The sequence below is a fragment of the Molothrus aeneus genome, chromosome 5 (assembly GCF_037042795.1).
Source record: "Molothrus aeneus isolate 106 chromosome 5, BPBGC_Maene_1.0, whole genome shotgun sequence".
NCBI classification, from domain to species: domain Eukaryota; kingdom Metazoa; phylum Chordata; class Aves; order Passeriformes; family Icteridae; genus Molothrus; species Molothrus aeneus.
The window spans coordinates 44595229-44616031 of NC_089650.1; the positions used below are offsets into that span (position 1 = coordinate 44595229).

The 20803-nt window shown below is 36.8% G+C and overlaps 1 protein-coding gene across 5 annotated transcripts in view; it reads left to right on the forward strand.

Annotated features, from left to right (window-relative positions):
- FOXP2 (forkhead box P2) overlaps positions 1–20803 on the forward strand; it is a 405238-nt gene that overhangs the window by 50942 nt on the left and 333493 nt on the right. For all 5 annotated transcript variants that reach the window (XM_066550518.1, XM_066550520.1, XM_066550521.1 and 2 more), the window contains exon 2: positions 10187–10327. The gene's annotated coding sequence lies outside the window, so the exon portion shown is untranslated. The remainder of the gene's footprint in view (positions 1–10186; positions 10328–20803) is intronic.

The window sequence follows — 20803 nt, forward strand, 5'->3', positions numbered from 1 at the left end:
GTAAGATGTCTGGTGTTCTGAGTCTTTAAAATGAAATAATTAATAGTTCAGTGAGATTCAGTAGAGCAAAGTTTGGTAATTTTCACTCATGTCCAGATAATGAGCTGTATTTTTCCTCGTTTGTATGAGAACGAAAATTATTTACACTGAAGTTTAGAATGTAGTTTGTAATCATTAAGAGTTACAATAACTGTGATTGATATCAAACACAAGATAGCCATAATGTTAAATACATCAGAAACTGATCACTGATACAAAAAGATCTTGCAGTTTTAACTGAAGGAAGTATAGTGTGGATGCTAGTCTATATAAAGTCATAATACATTGTACTTGCCTTCCTTTTTGCTTTTTACAATAATAAAATACATCCAGAGAAAGTAAATCTGTGATTTTAACATCTTTTGACAAGCACATTAGACTGCAGAAAGAGCATCCAAGTTGGGGCTCGGGGCATATGGTGCTACCTTCTGCTAACATAGCTCCAGAACAAGTCACTGTGTTCACCAGAGGGTCATATTCAGACTCTCAGGTTCCCTCCTCTGGTCCAGGGGAAAAAAACGTATTTCCCCTTCACACGGAAAAATCAGAACACAAAGTGCAAACCCCACTACCCTGGGATACCTTCATTGTGCAGAGAACACTCAGACGCTGTGAGATCAATCAGTTTTTTGTCAGGGCATTCAAGAAAGACCCTATATTAGCCTATGTAAGTGTTTATTGCTACACTTACATAGGCTAATGAAAAGACATATAATGCTACTTTGAAAGAATGTTTCTATCATGATGTGAAATTGTAGAAGCATTTCAAATGTATGTACATTTAAAGTATTATTGTGAATAGGTAGCAACTGCTACACACTTATTTTCACATCTTTCTAAATTGTCTTATTTTATTTAGATTCAAAGACTGGTATTTATAATAAATAATCCAAGTGTTGTGTGTCTTGGGAATTCAGCATATGGATGAGGATATGGAAGGCATTAGTTATATGAGATTTGTTGACCAGCTTTTAATTCAGATTGTCATTTTTAACACACGGTGGTGCAGATGGTGAAGTTTTACTGTCCATCAGAGCCCAAATACCTTAGGGGCAGCTATTGCTGATAAACCATTTTATGTGCTTTAGGTCAAGAGTCGTCAAACCTGTTACAGCACCTGCTTCTACATATGCAAATCTGTTGTTTTGTCATTTCATTAAACAAAGAGAAGTAGTGGTCTCTCTTGGCCATAAGTAAGCCAGGAGCATATCCCGTACGAAGTGAAATTCAGCAAGAAGACAACTGTGGTTTCTGCAGTGCAGCCTGGGATGCTGCTTCTGTTTGGGGGCTTTGTTTCTGGAAGACTGCCTGCAATTTGGAAGGAGGGTAGAAAGACAAGTACATGTTTGGAGGCAAGAAGTAAAGGGAAGGTGTTTGCTGTCATTGACTGTAGGGTAGTTGTGAAGTTTGACATGCCCAGAAGCCAGCGGGTGCCATGTGGGGCTCCCCTACACTGCATACCTCTGTTTTCATCATCTGGTGAGCCTGCAGCATGATTTCCAGGCACTGGAGCATACAACATGTCTACTTCTGTTTGGAGCTGATTGATCCACAGTACAGAACACGCTTGTGGGATCTTCCTTTGCTATAGAAGAACATAAATGATTGAAATGTTTTCTTAAGAAAGAAAAGTATCATTTGTTTATATACTTCAATGCCCAGCAAAAAAAAATTCCTGTCAAATGGCAGCACACTGCAAGAACTGGGGGTTTACTTAACAAGGTTATGCCTGAGCTTTGGAAACTCTAAGATGTTTATATTTGTTTAATCTATCAGGTATGTAAAGCGAGTTTAAATCATGAGGAGGAAACTTCTTTGTTTATTGCACTTCACAAGTAGGGCTGTGGCATGTAATAGAAATGGCACTTAAGGATTTTTTTTTAAGCAAACTGACAGAAGATTTTATCCTGCACTGCCATAGATTGCTGTGGGGGAGAAAGGGAAATAGTAAAATTGATGAAGAATTGTTGCATGCTGTCATTCTAGATTATGTTATTTTGCCATGACTTTGCTGCTAATTTTTTTAAAGATACTGTAAATTCCACTGTTGCAGAAAGTACCACAGTAGTGCTGTTGCCTGTTAATTTCTTCATTCCGTGGCTAGTTTGTCAACAGTATTTTAATCATGCCACCAGCAAAAATGCTTTTTGAACATTTTGTGGAGAAAAAAGAATACCCCCCTGACCTTTCAACCTTGTCAGCTGAGTTTTCCCATTCTGACACTAGGCATTATTTTTGCAAAGGTTGGAATTTTAACTCTTCAGTGAACCAGATATCATTTTTATTGGGATATTAATTCTGGTAGGTGCTAATCTCATCAAGATTTGCAGACATTTTCCTTCATAGGCCATTCTGATTTGTAGCTTTTTCTTTTCACAGCAGTATTAAATACCAAACCTCTCTGATATGGAAGTTCATTAGAGATATGTCTTTGATGGCAGCCCTTTCAGGGCTTCAGTTTCAAATACCTTGATGTAAAGCTTAAGAAGCCATTGTGTTGTAAGCCCTCCTTGATGTGTCTTATTTAGATCTGCATAGTAAATCAAGGAAAGTAAATAACAAGGCAGCAGATGGAAGCATGGAGATAAGGCCAGCGAACAATTGTATTTGTATTTTGTTATGATGTTGACAGGAGCTAAAATTCACTAATCTAGTTCAACTGATCTGCATTTCAAAGAAATCTCATTTAGCAGCAACTTGAAGGTTTGGAGGATAAAGTTCTTTTATTGCAGCTTTTATTGCATTCTTCGCTAATTTATCTGGTCAAGATTTAGCCTTGCTTACTTAAAGCAGCAAGCATGTTACAAGGAGTCTTAAATACTACGAAAGAATTAATGTCTAGACTATGAACTGAAGGTAATTACATATCCAGCAGTGAATAGGCTGCATTTAGGAAATACTGTTGTCCAAACGGAATTGGAAGAGAAATGCAGATAAGGTATTTCCCCCCATTTTCTCTAAGGTTTTTTTTTTTAATTATTAGTTTTTGATTGCGTGGAAAATTAATGTTTAAGCAAATGTAAAATTATTAAATATAAACCCCAGAATTTCTTGAACTGTGGGTTCCTTCACACCAAACTTTGCTCCTCTGTTTACAAACTGGTGGCTTATATTAATAAGTGCCTTCCTGCATCTATTAAACAAAACTATTAAAAAGTGGAAAATAATTTAATAGAATGATGGGCCACAATTTTTTTGTGTGCGCTCTAAATGATGTAGATGATGTATATGTAAGTTTGGTACTTTGTATTAGATACAGTGCAGCCTTGTCATTTGGAAAATTGTGATAAATGCATTGTAAGAATCAAATATCATTACAATGAAAAGGGATATAAAGTAAAATTTAGAGTTTCCTTTTGGAAATTTAAAAAATTTGTTCAATATTAAGGCCAAAAAATAGACTTGGATTTAGGTTTCAGTTTATGATATAAATACTAATGATGGACTAGGCTATTGGATGTTGTTTAGGCTATTGAACATAAGCGTGTCCATACCTATGTACAGATGTAATAATAATAAACCAAAGCATGCCAGGCTGGTGTACATCCATTCTAATAATGGGCCCCAGTTCTCTAAGACATGTAAATTAGACCCAGCAGCTGCTAAGTGTTAATGCCATAGTCCTTGCTGCCCCTCTGCAGCCTGTCCTTGTAACAGAGCCTACACCTGTGCCCCAAGGACTGCACTTCCAGCTCATTTGCAGCGTGGGCCTTTGCACTTCTTTTCAGTGTGTCTTTGTGGGCTTGAGAGGAGTGGAGGGGGAAGCATCTGGGGATGAGGGTGCTTGCTAGGCTGCAGTGATATCTAATAGCTTTTGACTGAGGACTCCATAGGCTAATCAGATCATGGGGTGGTAAATGCTTCTTTAGTTTTAAGATTGGCTTAAGCATCTTTTGGTTCCTCTTCCTTGTTGTTGTCCCTCTAAAAATGTTCATAAAATGTTTAGTGGTCTGGTGGACTCTGTGAGTTTGAAAGCAGCTTTTATTTAGCCAGTTTACTTTTAATCTAGATTAGTTTCTCAGTATGGCTGATCATGGAGCTCCAGGCATGCTTTCCTTGGCACAGCTCAGTGGCAAGTGCTGGGAAGGGTGAGGTGGTACTGGTCCTGCCTCTGCCACTGGAAGAAATGTTCATCAGTCTACACTTCGAGACACACAGGCTGAGCTTCCACAGCAGAGGCAGCTGTGCCACATCACAATTGTTCACCTTATCCATGTTACCTCTCCTCACTCCTCTCTTGCCCTAGCAAGGATGACCGTGTTTTGGTCAAAAGTTGTTCACTTGTTTTGCAGGACTGTTTTGAAGTCAGCACAATGGAGGAGTGAGAGTGTGCAAGTGGAGCTGAAGAAGGTTGGGGAAGTTAGGACTGCTTTGGCTCCAGATTAGAGTGGTTTAAGTCCTTCTGCTGCTGCATTTTCTGGAAATTTTACTTTTACCTCCAGACCGCTGTACACTCTATGTGTGAAATGAGGTATACAGTAGAAATAGCAGTTATTCAAAAAAGTGATGTCACTGCTTTGTGAGAGAAATATATACCAGTCAATAAAATGATGACAATAAAATATATCTGACTCTCCTAGAAAACTCTAGTGTAAATGAACATTTATTTACATCCCAATCTGTCAAAGTTCAGAAGTAAAATATTGAATTTAAAGATATCCCAAGGATGCCATCCAATTTACAGCACTCAGAAGCAAACAGGTCTATGAGATCAAGCACAGACAGACATGTTCACATTTTTAGTTAAACCTTACCTTTTTCTGCATAACAGTGTAAATCATGCCCTCAAATAAACATATGCTCCTGTTGTCTGACCTGCCTCAGTGTCCAGAGTTTCATCACCCATGATCTGTTTTTAAAACCTCATGCCCTTGTACCTCTGACTTGAGCATCGCTGGCTCTGGCTCCATCCTGCCTAAGCCCATCGCGTTCCGGCCTCGCCTGAGGTGACAAGGAGGGATCCCGGCTGTCACTGACTGCTCGCCTCTTGTCCTCCTGTCCCTGCTGGCTCCAAGCATGTGCTGTTCCTCACAGAGCTGCACCGGGGCACAGTGTTTTCAGCAAAAGGGACAGTGGGACAGAAAATAAAGGAAAAAGGAGAAATAGAGGGGAAAAAAACCAAATGGAATTTTATGGAATTTCTCACATCCTTCGCGCTGCAGAAACCTTTTACACCCCTGCCAGTATTACAGGAGTGCTGTAGCACCATAATAGTACTGGACATTCATGAGTAGCCTTCTCTCAAGTGAAAGGGATCCAGACTATTTAGCAATGAGGTGGATTAAAAGCCAAACTTGAATTCCTGCTACCACCACATTGGTGTTGGTATTGATTACATAACCCTGATGGGCTGAATTATGTGTGATGCTCCTTGTCTAGAATCACACTGAACTGCTCAACATTCATTTCCTCAGCTCCTGCTGCATGTCTCTGTGCTGAATGACAGCCTAGTGTTAGAAAGAGAAGGGCAGATAGAGCTGGAAGGAATATGGGGGAATGGAGGTGGCACTTTTCCCACTGGTGATGACTGGAGTAAAATATTCCCAGACATATTTGCCACAAGAAGTACTATACAAATTTACCACAACCTATTGAACCTTGCCAAGCTTGGATTTTAGTTTAACAGCAATTTACCAAGAATTACATGTGTTTGTCCCAAATCCAGCATTAGATCTTGGTTGGTGGATTGCCTGGTAGAGCTAGTCAGTTTGTGTCTTCTCTCATCCATCTCATATAAATCATTTCCTTCGGGATGGTGGACAGGTAGCCATGCAAGGAATTATTTAGACATAAGTCTTTCTTTTACTTTCATGCCATTCTATCCTCTTGCAGTTAAAGGTTGTATTTCTGGTCAATATATTTTAAGTAAGTATTGACTAAATCTGCAAGAGAAATGAGTAATATTTCTCTAAAACTTAATGATTAGCCAAATCCAGAAGATTTGAAGAATTTAGTATACAACTGATGAGAAGAATAGATTTTAAAATACTACAAATTTTAGCATGTCTTTTCAGGTCTGCTGGAGAACTATATAAAAACATAAGGAAGATTTTTGATTATCTTAATGGCACTGAATTATAGTAGAAAGACCCTTTTACCATAGATACATAATTTGTCCTACCTTTCTTTTTTTGTTATGTAGGAGAAGGGAAGTATTGCTAACTGAATGTTTTTTGAAGCACTGGAGTTTTTTTGTCATAGCATAATGAGGTTTCTTAAATTGCAGACAAACCAAACAGCTTCATTCAGTTTAATAGCATAACATTTGGAGAAGTTTGCACCTTTATTACTTTAATTATTAAAGTTTATTACTTTAATTATTAAATAACACCTTTATTGCTTTAATTATTTACATTGTGTTTGATCTTTTGTTTACTCCTTGTCTTGTTTCCAGATTAGGACAGTGATACTGCAGATAAGCTGGAAGGGACTTCAATACAGATATTTATATCTTTTGTCACTGTTTTAATACATCTTTCTTGAAAATATTTTTGGCATTTATTAGCAAAACAGTAATTATTTTTCTGAGTTTATGTTTTTTGAGATAAGATATCTGGCTTTTATATAAACATGGTTCTAAAGACACAGGATTGTAATACTGCATTAGGCAGTCTATACAGTTAGAAATGAGAGTAAATATTGTTCAATCTTAAAGCAAAACAAAATCAAAACTCCTATCCAATCCTTGATGTTATATACTATGATATCAGGCCACATCCTACTTTGTTTTTTTACTCAGTTACACCAAATAGGCTATAGGTATTGAAAGTAAAATTAATAGGATGCTTATCTACAGAAATGAAACTTTATATCATATTAATCCTGAAAGAATTAAGAAAGTTCCCTTTATAGTCCTCAAATATTTTTTTCTCTAATGCATTTTTCTTTAGCAACTCTATGTGACAATCAAGAGATAAATTATTTTATCAGTGCTTATTTGGGATGGCTTTGTAATGCAGCTGTATATTTATGAATTGCCAAAAAAGTCCTGTAACTGTTAGGCTGATAAGATCACGTTATGATATGTAACTTTTACTTTGTGTCTTAGGCAATTTATGGGAATGGTGTGAGCCTGCAAACAAGTGTGGCTTTTAGTGTCCCAAATTAATATGTATGTACCCTGAATTATATTTGAGTCTTTAAAATTGCAGGTTACTTGTATCACTGTGCTGTTTCAGAAATAAAAAAAAAACTTAATCTAAGAAATTCTTCATGTAAAATCTTCTTAATGTATCTTTGATATAAGTGGATTTCTACCAGGTATAATTGAATTAAGGAATATATGGAATAAATTTTTAAAGCAGGCATGGATGCTTATTTAACCTTCAAGTGAGTTTAGATAACAAGTGGTTGAAAAGAAAGCATTCATAGTTGACACAGTTTTTTGGGATTGCTGTTGATTTATAATGCTTGATAGATATAATTGCGTATCAACTTTTTCCCCTTTATGTGCACTTGTTTGAGACACTCAAGATGATATTCATGGGAAGACTTTGTAAACTTGTTGCTGGTAGCTGGAAGCCACATGTGGAAAGAGTAAAAATCAACGCTTTTATTTGACAGCCAGTAGGTAGCCACCTGTTCTCGTGAGGTTTTTTCTCGGTGTTTAAGTAGTGGTGATGATAATTCTGAATTATTACTGCTACTGTCAAATTGTTTTCAATAGGTTTATCCTGCAATAGTATTTTGCCTTCCATAATATACCTGGAACCCATGTCTCTGAATTTTGTAATTTTTCAAGAAGCTTGTCTTTGCTTATATATCAATGCTAAAACATTTGGTTCTTGTTTGGTACAGCTTGCTCTGATTTATAGTTAGTATCAAAGTGATGTGAAGGATATCAAGCAGACCCTGAATACCTTTTGAGCTGTCTGGTTGTATTCCTACCCCTAACATGCTAAACAGAAAAGCTGGACAAATAATAGAAGGGAGAGGTAGCCTAAAATGTTGCTATAGGCCAGTGGTGCATGAGTCCTTGATCATTAGCATGCTGTATGGTGAATTTCCTTTCATCCTCAGTGAAGCCATTTAAGCTGCAGAAGCAAATAGAACAGCAAACACTGTAGCAGACTCTTCTTTTTCAGAGAGGGGGATAGAGTGAACAGTAAACATACTTTGATCCAGTATTTCAAACTGACCAAAAAGTGTGAGTTATACACATTCCTCACTGTAGGGTCTAAAAAGAGTGTTAATGAATAGGTATGTATGTATGTAGATATATTGGAAAATGTCTGTGTTTTGAGTGATATTTGAGGGTATTAATTCATGCATCTTGCAAAAGGGATTTTTGGTTGCATACTGATGTCTGAACAAAGTTATTTCTGTCCTGCTGGGTTTTTTTTGTGCTAGTACAGGCTGCTTCTTCATATAATGTGCCAATGCACAGCTCTACATATAGGGATACTTGGTTCACAGACACAAAGATCTGTATCTAGTAAGACAGCAGAAAGGACTGGTTATATTCCTTTGGTACACCTGGTAGGTAAGGATAGAATTAATGAACATAGTTTTTGCTAAAAAGTGTGACATGCCAGTCCATGACAGCAAAAAGTGTTTGTTCCTGATGACAGTCATTCACTTTCTGCTGGTTCAGAAGGCTTCCCTGAAGGAATTTTAATTGATCTGCACTTACCCAAAATAAATCAGAAACGCTGCTGTATCCTAGAGATTAAAGCAAAAGAGAAGATATTGGAATACAGAGTATATAATTTTTAAGGTTTACTTTGAGATGAAACTTGGGAAATGGAGATGCTGACCTGCATTTATATAAGTGTTGAACTGAATGGGAACATATGGATGAAGTTAGACTCAAACCCTTGAGATCAGTGAACAACTTGAGAAGCAGAACCTTGCTTTGTAGCCCTCTGCCCTGGCTGCTTTGGGACTGTGACTGGGGAGAGGAAGGCTACTGCTGCTTTACAGTAAGACTTTACTACCTCATTTGATTTGATTTTTTTCCAGTGGTGATGGTGTTTTGGAAAAATCAATCAAATTCATTAAAGTAAAGTACAGAGAACCATGGGATTTCACTTTGGTGTTCAAAAGGATCTAGCCTGTACGACCAATGGTTCTCTTAGACTGTCATCTGTCTCCAGTGATGGCTGTCTTCCGAGGATACCTCCACCTTCCTCTTGACTTAGGAAACCTCCTTGCATAAACAGCATCCTTGGGAAGAAGTTCACAGTTCTGTCACACAATTTGTGGAGAAGAAACTCCCATTTTTCTTCTGAACATAGCTTTTCTGAGGTAGTTCTTGAGTTCAAAGGATAGGGAACATACAATGTCTGTGCAGTCTTTCCATCTTCAGACTTTGTTGCTTTCTATCATGCCCTTCCTTAAGTCACCTTTTTTCCAGTCTGGATATTGGTGGCATACTGAATTCTTCTTCATATATGGAAACTGTTTTAAGCCTTTGCTCTTGTATCTTTTCTCCTCTTACCTGTGGTAATTCCGGTTTTTTGTGTTCTGTGCTGGACAAGAGAGGGGAGCACGCTTTTCAAGATAGGGGTTAATAAGTAGCAAATGACTTGTTGCACTTTGTCCTTTATTGTTTTCTAAATAATTTTTAGCATTTAATTTATGGATTTGACTCTGTTGGAGTGGTGAGTTTTACGTTTTAATGAAGAAATTTCAATGAGACCTATCTATCATAAGCACCAGGTCTCCCTTTCTGAGCAGTAAAATGTAGCACAATAGAGAGCTCTTTTGTTTAACTGAAGATTCAGATTAGAATGTTTATCAATACTGGCTAGGCAGGATAGTTTATAGTGAACCTATGCCCAACAAATTGTGATTTCCTGCTTGATCCCAGCCAAAAGTATTCACAGTGTCTTTGTGGTACAAAATAAATAATCAATAATGTGAAATAATCTTTTAACTTGTACACTTGCTTTTTCAAAGAAATACAGTCTTGTTATTATGAATCTCAGAAGTAAAGCAGGTGACTGCTCTAGGAGTAGTGACTACTTCCCATGTCTCATACAAAGAAAGAAAGATGTGAAATGTGTGGGATTTTTTCCTAGGCGTGCAATACGTGTGCATAAGGATGACACTGAAGTGTGTTTTAAAGAGATGGTTGTAATACCTTGCAATAAAACACAATATGGATGCTTGCACTTACTGTGTTCCTTTCTCTTTTTACCCTTAGATAACTTCAAGTGAGAGTTAAGGACCTTTTGTCCTCATCTGCCATAGTTGTGACAGACACTTTCGGAAGGAGGACCACTTGAGCAACAAGGAAAAGACCTTCCCAGAGCACAGCAAAGTGACAAAGTGACTCTGAAGAAATGTAAGTGATTTATAACTGAACTGTGCCTATGTTTCTGCTGGGGATTTATACGCCCTGTGGGAGGAATACAGTACCCCATCACTGAAACATATTGCTTATAGATGTAAAATATGGTTTAGGAAAAAAAATTGTGGACCATGCAGAAAATACATACCCTTTTGATGTCAGTGTGATGGTAAGCTATGCTACAATTTTTTTTTTCCATATGGCAATTGTAAATGGGATTGAAATGCTGTAAGGATCAAAACCTGGTTTTCTACCATTTTCTACTCATCTAGATATTGGTCAATTTAGATACATAGAAACTAAGTAGCTGTATCTCAGTCATTCTAGATTCTGCTTACCCTCAGGAGAGGGACAGGCATCTGCAGAGGCCAATCCATCTCATCCTGAAAGCAGTGCCTAAGGAATGCAGTATTACTTGCTGAGTAGCTTGTGTTCACTGCTTAGCTTTAGCCTAAATGTTCAGTGAATACTTTAACCTGGCACGTCCCTGTAGGATGCAGTGCCAGCTTCTTTTCTCCTCCCCACATTGTCATTCTTCCTCATTCAGCATGTGTAGCTGTTTGTAAATTTGGAGAATGGATCAGACTGAAAATAGCCAATTATTTGTTTGGTTTTGTTTTCAGTTGGGTTTATCCCAGCCTTCTCCCATATGGCTGTCCAGGGGCTGTCACTGGTACAAAGGGTGATATGAGTGGGAATTAGCAGCCAAAAGTGTGCAGGAGCACATGATAACAGCTGTGCTAGTTTCTGCTGCTTAAATTCCTTGGTGAGCAATAGTCTTAGACCTTATAGATATTTTTAGTGTTTTGCCATTTATAAGAGTTAAAAAATATGTGAGGCACCCTTACTTCCTATCTAATGGGGAACTACTGTTTTGTTGTGCATTTCATACTGTGATAGTGCTGTCTTTTGTGTCCTTTGTAAATTAAAATTCTGGTCTCCAAAACCAGTAAATGGTCATAAGGGGCTAGCAAGTAAGCAGGTATCATGTCATGATTTATAGTGCAGGCATGATGCTGTATAATTCATACATGCATACATAATTTCTGAATTCTAAAGATGGTAGCCTGATTTTGTGTAGCACCAAACATGTCGTGGGTTGGGTGATATCCAATGGTTAGTGGTTGGACTAATTTAGGCTCAAGATCCTTGTCTCCTGAACAGTGAAATGCTAAGTAACATTTCATTCTCACAGTAAATACCAGATGGGAGGGTGTAAAGAAGACAGAGCTAGACTTCTGTCATTGACACCTGGTGACAGGATGACAGGCAGTGGGTACAAACTGCATACAGATTATTAAATGTTTCCATTGAAAAATAGTATAAAAAAACTTCCTTATCTTGAGGATGGTCAGACATTGGAGAGGCTTGCCCAAAGAGGTTGTAGATTCCCCATCCATGGAGATACTCAAAAGCCAAAAGGCCAAGCAACCTGCTGCATCTGATCCTGCTTGATTAGGGGTTTAGATTCAATGAACTTCTGAGGTCTCTTCTAATCTCAGCTATTCTATGATTTTGGGGGTGTTTATAGGTAAGCAAAATCAGAAATATTCTGCTATTTTATGAAAATTTTTTAATTTTTTTTTTCTATTTTGAAATATTTAGTTATTTGGTTTAGTATTTTACTTAAGTTTTGGCAAAAATGAGACATGGCAGAATTTGCAAGCTTTCTAAAATGTGTTAAATTATATTTAAAGACTTGTGGCTGTAACTATGAAAATCACATTGAAGCCTGTGAAATTATCTTTTAGCTTTGAATTGGCACCAGGTTTCACGTGTTGTGAGCAGTCACATGATGGGGATTTTAGATGTTTAAGAATAGCATCTTTTTCACTTGATCCATGGCAAGAATAATACATTTTTAGTATCATTTTGTGCTTGGAGAAAAAAAATAGCAAAACATAACTAGGAACAAACTCTTGGAGGTGAGCTCTATTAATCGACAATAGAAATACCTGCCTTCCTGAAGGATTTTTAGAGATCAATGAGACCTATAAAGTGACCTAAGAATTTCATGATAAGCTCTGTTGTCAGTTACTTGCAAATGGCCATTCTGGGACAGTCCATACTTAAAGAGGACGCCAGTATAAACGTTTAATAACTGGGCAAATGTACAGGGAGACTTCACAGATACCCTTCTATCTTCTATGAATGTATGATTGAGGAGCTTCCTTATGTTTTCAAATACTTAGGAGCAAGGAACTCTCTTCTTCAAATGTCAGCTTTCTCGAATTTCAACTTTGATTAATTTGGCAGACTTGTTCTGCCCACAGTTTTGCTATAGCCTGAGTGTCTTTGCAAAAGTTTCTGTGAGATGGTTGTATCATTCCTGAAAATGGGGAAAAAAAAACAGTCAAAAAAAAGGTCTATGACCTCTTCTTTGCTTTTGAGCAAGGACTTGGAATTTGAAAGGGAAGCTTTAATGGGTTATAAGATGTGTCTTTTGCCATGCCTCTGAATGTCTGTCCTTATTGCACTGAATTATAAGCTTTTGAAAATTGCTGCTTACTCATACACAGAAGAGGCATATTACTTTGTCAGCATATTCTGAAAATAGTCCTTGTATATTCTTAATCTTCTAGAAATGACGGAGTCTGTCCTGACTTGGAGATCAAACGCTGTATGACATTTCAAATTTACAGATCCCCTGCTATTTTCACAAAAGGGTCTTGTTTTTTTAATTTTTCTGGGACAGTGTATTTTGATTCTTACACTTGATGGTAATTCTGGTTTTCTGTATTTTATGCTTACTTTTCCCAAATGCTATTTGAGAAGGATGTCAAGAATGGGATTAATTTCCCATGATGTTAGCCATCTAAACCTATAGGTGGTATAAATCTGAGCTGGTCACCATAGGCTTCTTTAGTCAGTGAAGAGAGATGGAGACTTCCAGGGGAGGATTCCCATAGGCTCTTTCTATTTCTGTCTTTAGATAAGACAATTCCTTCTTTAGAGATGCCTGTTTCTTGTCACTCGCAATAAAAGCAACCTAAGGTGACTGGCACAAATTTAGACTTTTAACTTTCCTATTAAATATTAAGACAGATACATTCCTTCTCATGTGACATAATTTGAGACTTAAGAGGCAGAAATGTTGTCACTGACATTCACAAAAACATCCTGCTTTCACACTGGTAAACAAAATTATTTAAATTTTTTTTCTTTATATTAAAAGAAAGACATTCTTTTAATGTCTTTATTAAAAGGACATTTTCCTTATCTCTTAAATATTGTGTGTAACCATTAAAACAATGAACTTTAAATGCCATTTTAATATTAACTATGAGGTACCAATAAATTTTGAGTGTTTTCTGGTATTTGGGTTCTAGTTTGAGAAATGCAAATGTTTTAAGCTTATGTCATTACTTAATTTCTAGTAAGGTAATAAAAATGATATATCATGAGATTCTGGCATTGCTGCCTTTTAGCTTGCAACAGAAGATTGAAAGAATCTGGTGCTAATATACCAGACAAAAATGCACTTTTAGTTAATTTAAAAGCAAGAATTTAGGTGGCTTTCCAATTTGAAACAATTTGCTCTACTATCAACTAATTTTGATAATGTGTTCTATTAAATGAGATTGTGATGAAATGCTGTTTTCCATGTGTATTAAAGTATTTTAGATTTCCTTAGTAACTTAAACTGTTGTCTATACTTGAATAATGGCAACTACATTGGCTAACCCAGGATAACATAACACCTTCTTCAGTCCCACTTCTCCTGGGTAAGGGCTGTATGTGGGGAGCACTTTCTTGCCAAGGAATCGTTGAATGTGTCTAAAACGCATTAGAAGTAATCTGTGCTGGCTCTATTTGCTTTTTAGCTAAAATGTGGGCATATGACATAGAAATTGTGGCATAATTTATTATCAGATGTCTTTTTATGTCTAATTGCCATGTATTTGAATTATTACCTGGAAGGGCTAGACTTACCTAGACTTATTTCATACATTTATAACATCACTGTGATGAGGCTATGGGCAACAGTTTAATATGCTTCAAAGATGGTCTCAGTTATTCTTGTCCTGTTGTTCAGAGATGCACAGGACTGCTCATGGTAAGCCCTGTTTCTGTACTTCCACTCATAGTTGGCTGACTAACCCTTATTGGGGTCTATAAATTTTTCTCCTATGTATAATTTTGCTTTGAATATTACATTTTGTATTGGAGGTGTATATTTCATTTTGCTTCCATCCTTTCACTGTTACTTAAAGTGGTACATTTAGTTCAGTATTGCATAGTAGCAGCATGCATGTATTATAGCTTAAAACTACAGCAAATACTGATTCCTGGAATCTACATTTGTCTGAGGAAGCACTTTTTTTAAAGGTTTTTTTTTTAAAGAGTGTTGCAAATTGGCCTAAAGAAAGTGCTTAGAGAATGGAGACAACCTCATGTTAGTAATTTGTAGTTACTTTCTCTTTCTCTGTCTGCTCCTTCTAATATTTGCACAAAATAACATTCACCAATGTTTGTATCGCAGTATCACTAAGTTATGTGTTCTAAACAAAAACAAAATATTTCCCTTAGAAACACTGTTACATCAGTACTTGCTGGCCAAGATTCTCATTGGTAAATGCACAAAGCTTCACCAAAGCTGGCAAGCTGTCTCTTTGTAGTTGAAACAAGTTTTATAGGCTTTATTTTTTTTCAAGCCTATAAGATTGTCTGACTTTATTTGGATGGTGTTTGTATTATTCCCATTCTTCTGCAGCTTTAAGAATTTTTAGTTTTGAGTGGAATTTTATGCTTTATCACAAAAAACCCAAAAGACCCTCGTTCTGAGAAAATGAAAAGGGCAGTTCAGGCAAGGTGCCACTAAACAGCGGATGTTTGAGTACTGAAGAACTGTGCCTATTTTTATTGAACTGTACATTTTATGACACTTTGTCCTGACCCTGTTCGAGGGTTAAACTGAGGAGATCCAACAGTCTGAGAATATCTGCGTTCAATGAATGAATCTGAGTATAGAAACCTGAGGAGTGTCTGTTCAAGAAACACATTAATGACTGCATCAAAGTTAACAGAACAAGTATTTTCCACAGCATAGGCATCTAAGTCAGCAGGGGCTTTTTAATAACAGGAAATTTCACATGGGCTCAATCCCATTCCATGCAGAAAGTGGATCAAGTTCCTTTCACACTGTTATTCTCACTCAAATTTTAAAAGCAACATGAAGTTTCAAATAGGAAAAAGGGAAAGATGATGACTGTTGCAGACATTTTTAGAAAGTATAAATATGTGTTGATAGTTGTTCTAAAACTACCTGTGTGCTGTGCATCTTGTCTCAAGTTGCAGAAAAACAAGAGATAAAATGAAAGTTTTTGCCAGCATATCTTAATTTCTTCAGCCTATATAAGGTCTCTTTTCTGCAGAGGATTTTGGATTAGATTCCAAATTGGAATCTAATTTGAATTGGTTGAGAGCATCAATTGATTGGACTTTATGCCATTCTGTCAATTTCATTCATTTTCTACTTTGTGAGAGGTAGAGTCTTATTACTTTGACTTGAGAGATCTTTCCTGTGGTATAACTGAGTGAAAGCTGGGTGATAGGCTAAATAAGGATGCCAGCTAAGCAGATGCCTTTTGCTAAAATGACATTTTTCTGGAGTCTGTTGTCCTGCATGCAGTTACAGTTCCCTGGCATTGAGCTGTTCAGGAACTGGAAATACATTTTAAATGGAAGAGAATATTCTTCATAGAAGATCAATAGATGTTTATAAAGAATTACTGTCTATTGGAAGACAGCTGCATTGTTACACTTCAGAGGTAGAGGCATTTGGATGGTAATGAAGGGATTCTTGTATACAGCTAACAAAGCATGGGGAGATACTTTGGGGCATAAGTCATAACATGTAATAATATTAATAATACACTGCATCTGAGGATTTCACAGAACTTTACAGAAGACATCAATGAATTAATATGATCATAGCCCCCTGTGAAGCACTGTTAAGATGAGTGGGTTGAATGCAGAAATACCACCTCATTTTTATGGTAAGTTGGTTACTGTACCTTTGCTGCACACAGGTAATTCAGGAAGTATCAGTATTTTCCACACGGAGCTCATAAGGCATAGAGAAAGAGATCACCTTGGTCTGGGCAAACAGTAACTCCAGCATAAGCATTCCAAAACCAAAATCATCCCAAACAGCCTGGCTGTTTGCAGTGATAGTTGGCTCAGGCTGCTGGATCTCTGCTGTTGTACAGCTTGAAGTGCTATGTAATATACAGAAGATAACACTGTGCAAACAGTGCAGTTGGAACCTGGCCATTTAGTGTAACAATTTCACAAGTTCTGATATGCTGATGCATGTGTATGTCAGAAAAGCAGCATATTTTTATATGTTAAAACCATTGGTAGGAGATACATTAGACAAAAACAACTTTTCAAGGGCAAGACACAAACACTATAGTTGAAAAGTATAAGAGCAGAAACCATCTGCTGTGTAGTATGTTTTGATGAAAACACACATGATGGAAACCAAAGCTAATTAAACAGTTATTCCGCTATGCAATTTAGGGTTTTTAAAATAATCATATTAAAAAATTGTTTTGGAGAGACAATTGTAAAAGACACTTTGGGTTTTGCCCCTTCAGCACTGCTGCCTGTTTATGGCTGCCTTTGGTACATCGTTCCTAAGGAACAGTCATTCACCTCTTGTCTCTCCTGTTGAATGAGATATCAATAGCACCCTAAAAGTGTTCTTTAATATTTTTCCATTCTAAACCTCATATTTTGAGTTAGTGAAATATAAAATTGCTTCTCTCCTTTATCTGTAGCCACAAACGAAAACATGTAGGTTCTCAACTGACACAATTTTGGAGAAAATCATATTTTTAAATAGAAACCAAGTACGGGTTATGCTAATAGGACCTCATTTGTAATTTAAACTGAAGCTGTTAACATTCAATAATGGAGCCATACATCAAGGAGTTTTCTGCAAAAACAGAAAAATACTAATTCTTCATCCTCAGATCTTCAAATCCAGACTGATGGGATTTCAGCTCTTCATCTTTTACTGACAGGCGGCAGCATCAGTGGAATAAAACTAAAATTTGATCCCCTTTCTCTCCACCTCCTTCCCCTAATTTTACTCTGACAGAGAAAGAATCACAGTTTTAGCTGGTATCTTAGCCCATGGGAAAAAATGGTCTGTCATCAGGTCTTTTAGGGAGAAAGAGCTCTTCAGTGGAGCAGTTAAATGGGGAGATACTTGGGGGTATTTTGATTCTCGGGGTTCATCTTATACCCATATTTTTGCAAGATATGATAAATGGTTTCTGAGACATTATTGAGAGCAGAATCAAGGTCATCAACCTTCCCCCAAGAGGTCAATATCTCTCAGTTCTTGTTTCTGATGAAAATGTTAAACATGGGGGAGATGGGCTCCAGATGGACCATCTGAAACTGTGCACTCATATGAGCAATCCCCAGCCATATGTTAGTACAGGATGTACTTCTAATTTTTCACCTGCAAAAATCAGTGACTGATCAAATTTTTCTAGATAAATTTTAATTGATTTTGCAATAATTTGATGCATGCATGTTGAAGTTTATAATTCTAAATCCCCTAACATGCATACATTACTGTAAAGTCCTCTACAATTCATGATGAAATAGAAGCCTTTGGGTATTTTGAAGTTGAGACCTCCTGTGTCTTTGGAGAAATTCATTTTGAAACCCTACAGCTAAATTACAAAGCTCTTCATTGTCTGCAAATGAGCCGGTCCTGTTCTTGAGTTGGCTTATGAAACTGAATTCCTACATATGGCTGAAAATACTTGTCTAAAGAAAGAAAATATATAAATCTGCCACTGCAAAAGAAATCAGCCATGGAAAACAAAAATAATGTGGTCTTATATCTAGAACAAGAATGATTGCCATCTTAGTACTAATTGGCTTCTGCAGCATCTCTTAGTATTTTAGTTCAAATCAGGACTGCACTTGAAAAGTATCATAGACTGCCTCCCATTGAACCTTCCTGATGATGAAGCTAAACAAGGGCAAGTGTTTGAAGAATGGACCAAACCTGTGCAGTAGTACAAAGTAGAGTCTCTTGAAGCACATGCCACATGTGTGTAACGTGTTCAGCTCCAGCTGTTCTATTGTGCAGGGCCATTTTTGTTGGGCTCTACTATTTCTTAATGCTGATGTTTTCTTAGTTATGAAAGACCACGGGGATCCATGTCATAAATAAGTCTGTAAAAAAATCCCACCCTTTCATGTCTCTGAGTAATGTAATATTTCCACTCTTTGCTCAGATAGTAGGTTAGAGTCTGTAATTGTAGGGGTCTCTTCTGTAATTAAAATGTTTTCTTATAATCACATGTACTTCTATGACCAGTGGGATATTTTCATTTTGTGTGTTTAAAACTGTGCTGAAGGAAAAACTGTTTTCACCCAGTCTGTTTCCATTGAAACTATCATTTAAAGGATGTGATTGAAACTATCATTTAAAAAAGGTGATCTCACCTTCTTTATTCAAGTTTCTAAGGGAGACTTGGAACAGATATCTTAAACAGGAGAACTAGATGACCAGTGGAGGGCTGTAACTTTCAACTCCTGTTTCTATGGTTATATGACAAAAAAAATCATTGATGAAGTTATACATTGTTCATCAACAGTTAGGAGAAAAAATGGAAATTAATACTGAAGCCAATCTTCTCATTGTAATCTTCTGTAGTTTTCTGTATTGTAATAAGTTGTGTATGGGTTTGTATGTGGTTGTAGGTCTTCATTGGGCATTTAAACATGATTCATGAGCTCTGGGCTATCAAAGTCTTTGCTTTTGGCCCATCAACCAATATTCTGTTCCTATGGCACTATGTGCTGAGAGAACTTCCCCGTTCCTGTGCTCTTCAAACTCAGCCAGTAGTTACTTTGGTAGCACGCTGTGAATTACTAAGATGATGCTTCTGAAGTGCCACAGGTGCAAAAACTAAAAATCCAAATACTATGTTACTATGTTTATCAAAAGCCAGCAAATGTTTCCATTGTAGCCTACTGTTTAACAATTTAAACTTCCACTCATTTTAGCATTATTTTTTTAAATAATTGTGCTTATGTAAACAGCTGAAAATTTTCTGCATTTTTCATGCTCATGGATGGAACTGGAAAGCATGAGATGTAAGGAAATAGGCTGTTTGTAAATATATGTAAAAAGATACCAAGGAAGGGGAGGAAAAGATTTGGTAACAATTTAGGGAAACCAGTTTGAGATCAACTGGATGACAAAAAGGCATTAGTTATGAAATACCATTAACTCTCAGTAGAGTTAGACTAGCCACTATAGGATGAGGCATTCGATATTTAACACCAACTGATTTCATTGATAAGATGAGCAAGGTAAAAATTACATTTAAAAAAAATGGTAAAGTGGACTTTGTAGTGTTTTGCACAACATTGTAGTTGCTCACCAGGCTCAGCATAAACATGGACTCTTCAAAATTCTTAAGCCATTGCCTTATAGAGCTGTAGTGGCAGTCCTAAACAGATTTTCAAGATGTTGAAATGTCAGCATAATAGTAAATTTGTTAATGTTGAGCTGCATATTTCAAATATTTTACTCATTGATGTATACAGCGCTTTTATTGGCATGACTTATGTATGATTAGTAAAAAAAAATAATTCTAAAATATTTGCAGATTCAGTAGTCTTGCTTGCCATGCAGAAGTCTGGCAAATGTGTTTCCAGGTGTGGTCTGAAGATGGAGATCTCTATTTGCTTCCCATGGACAAACAACATGACTGATCTACTCCTTGTCATATGAAATTAAAAATTTAAAGAATCAAGTATTGATAATTTTTCTCAATTAATTTAGAGCAATTGGGGCACTAAGTTTCACTTAATCACACAATTTCACTCTGCTCACTCATGTAATCAAAAGTAAAATCCTTAAAATGGAACACAGATTATTTGTTTCCTAGGCTATAGGAAACACTGAAAACCTGAACTGGGAAATCCTGGAAAGAGAAGGATTTTTGCCTCTCACACTTGTGTATGTGAGGTCGCTTTACCCTGAAATGTTTTTCCGCTCACTCCAGACCTATCTTAAAGGGCTTATGGAGGAGAGAAACAGAATGAGTTCACCAAACACTTGCTAAAAAGATAAATCAGGTTAGAAAATGAATCGGGAAGGGACACCATTCTGAAGAATTAAAGTCCTGAAGCAGTGTGTGGTTGTAACATGTTAGCTGAGTACTTCTTAAATGTGGCTTGCATTCTGGCTCTATTCTCAGGATTTACTGCTGGGATCACATTTGTTGCTGTTGTTGAAGATGTCAATTTTTTGCAATTTCTTGATTGCTATCCTAAGCTAATGGGGAAATATTATCAATCTACTTTGAGTCACTGACAGGCATCATGTAAAGATATAAACAAGATACTGCAAAGGCTTTGGTGGCTGTCTTGTGTTTCTATTACTTCTCTTTCTGTGAAGTTGAAGCTGGCCAGCTTTAGAACCAA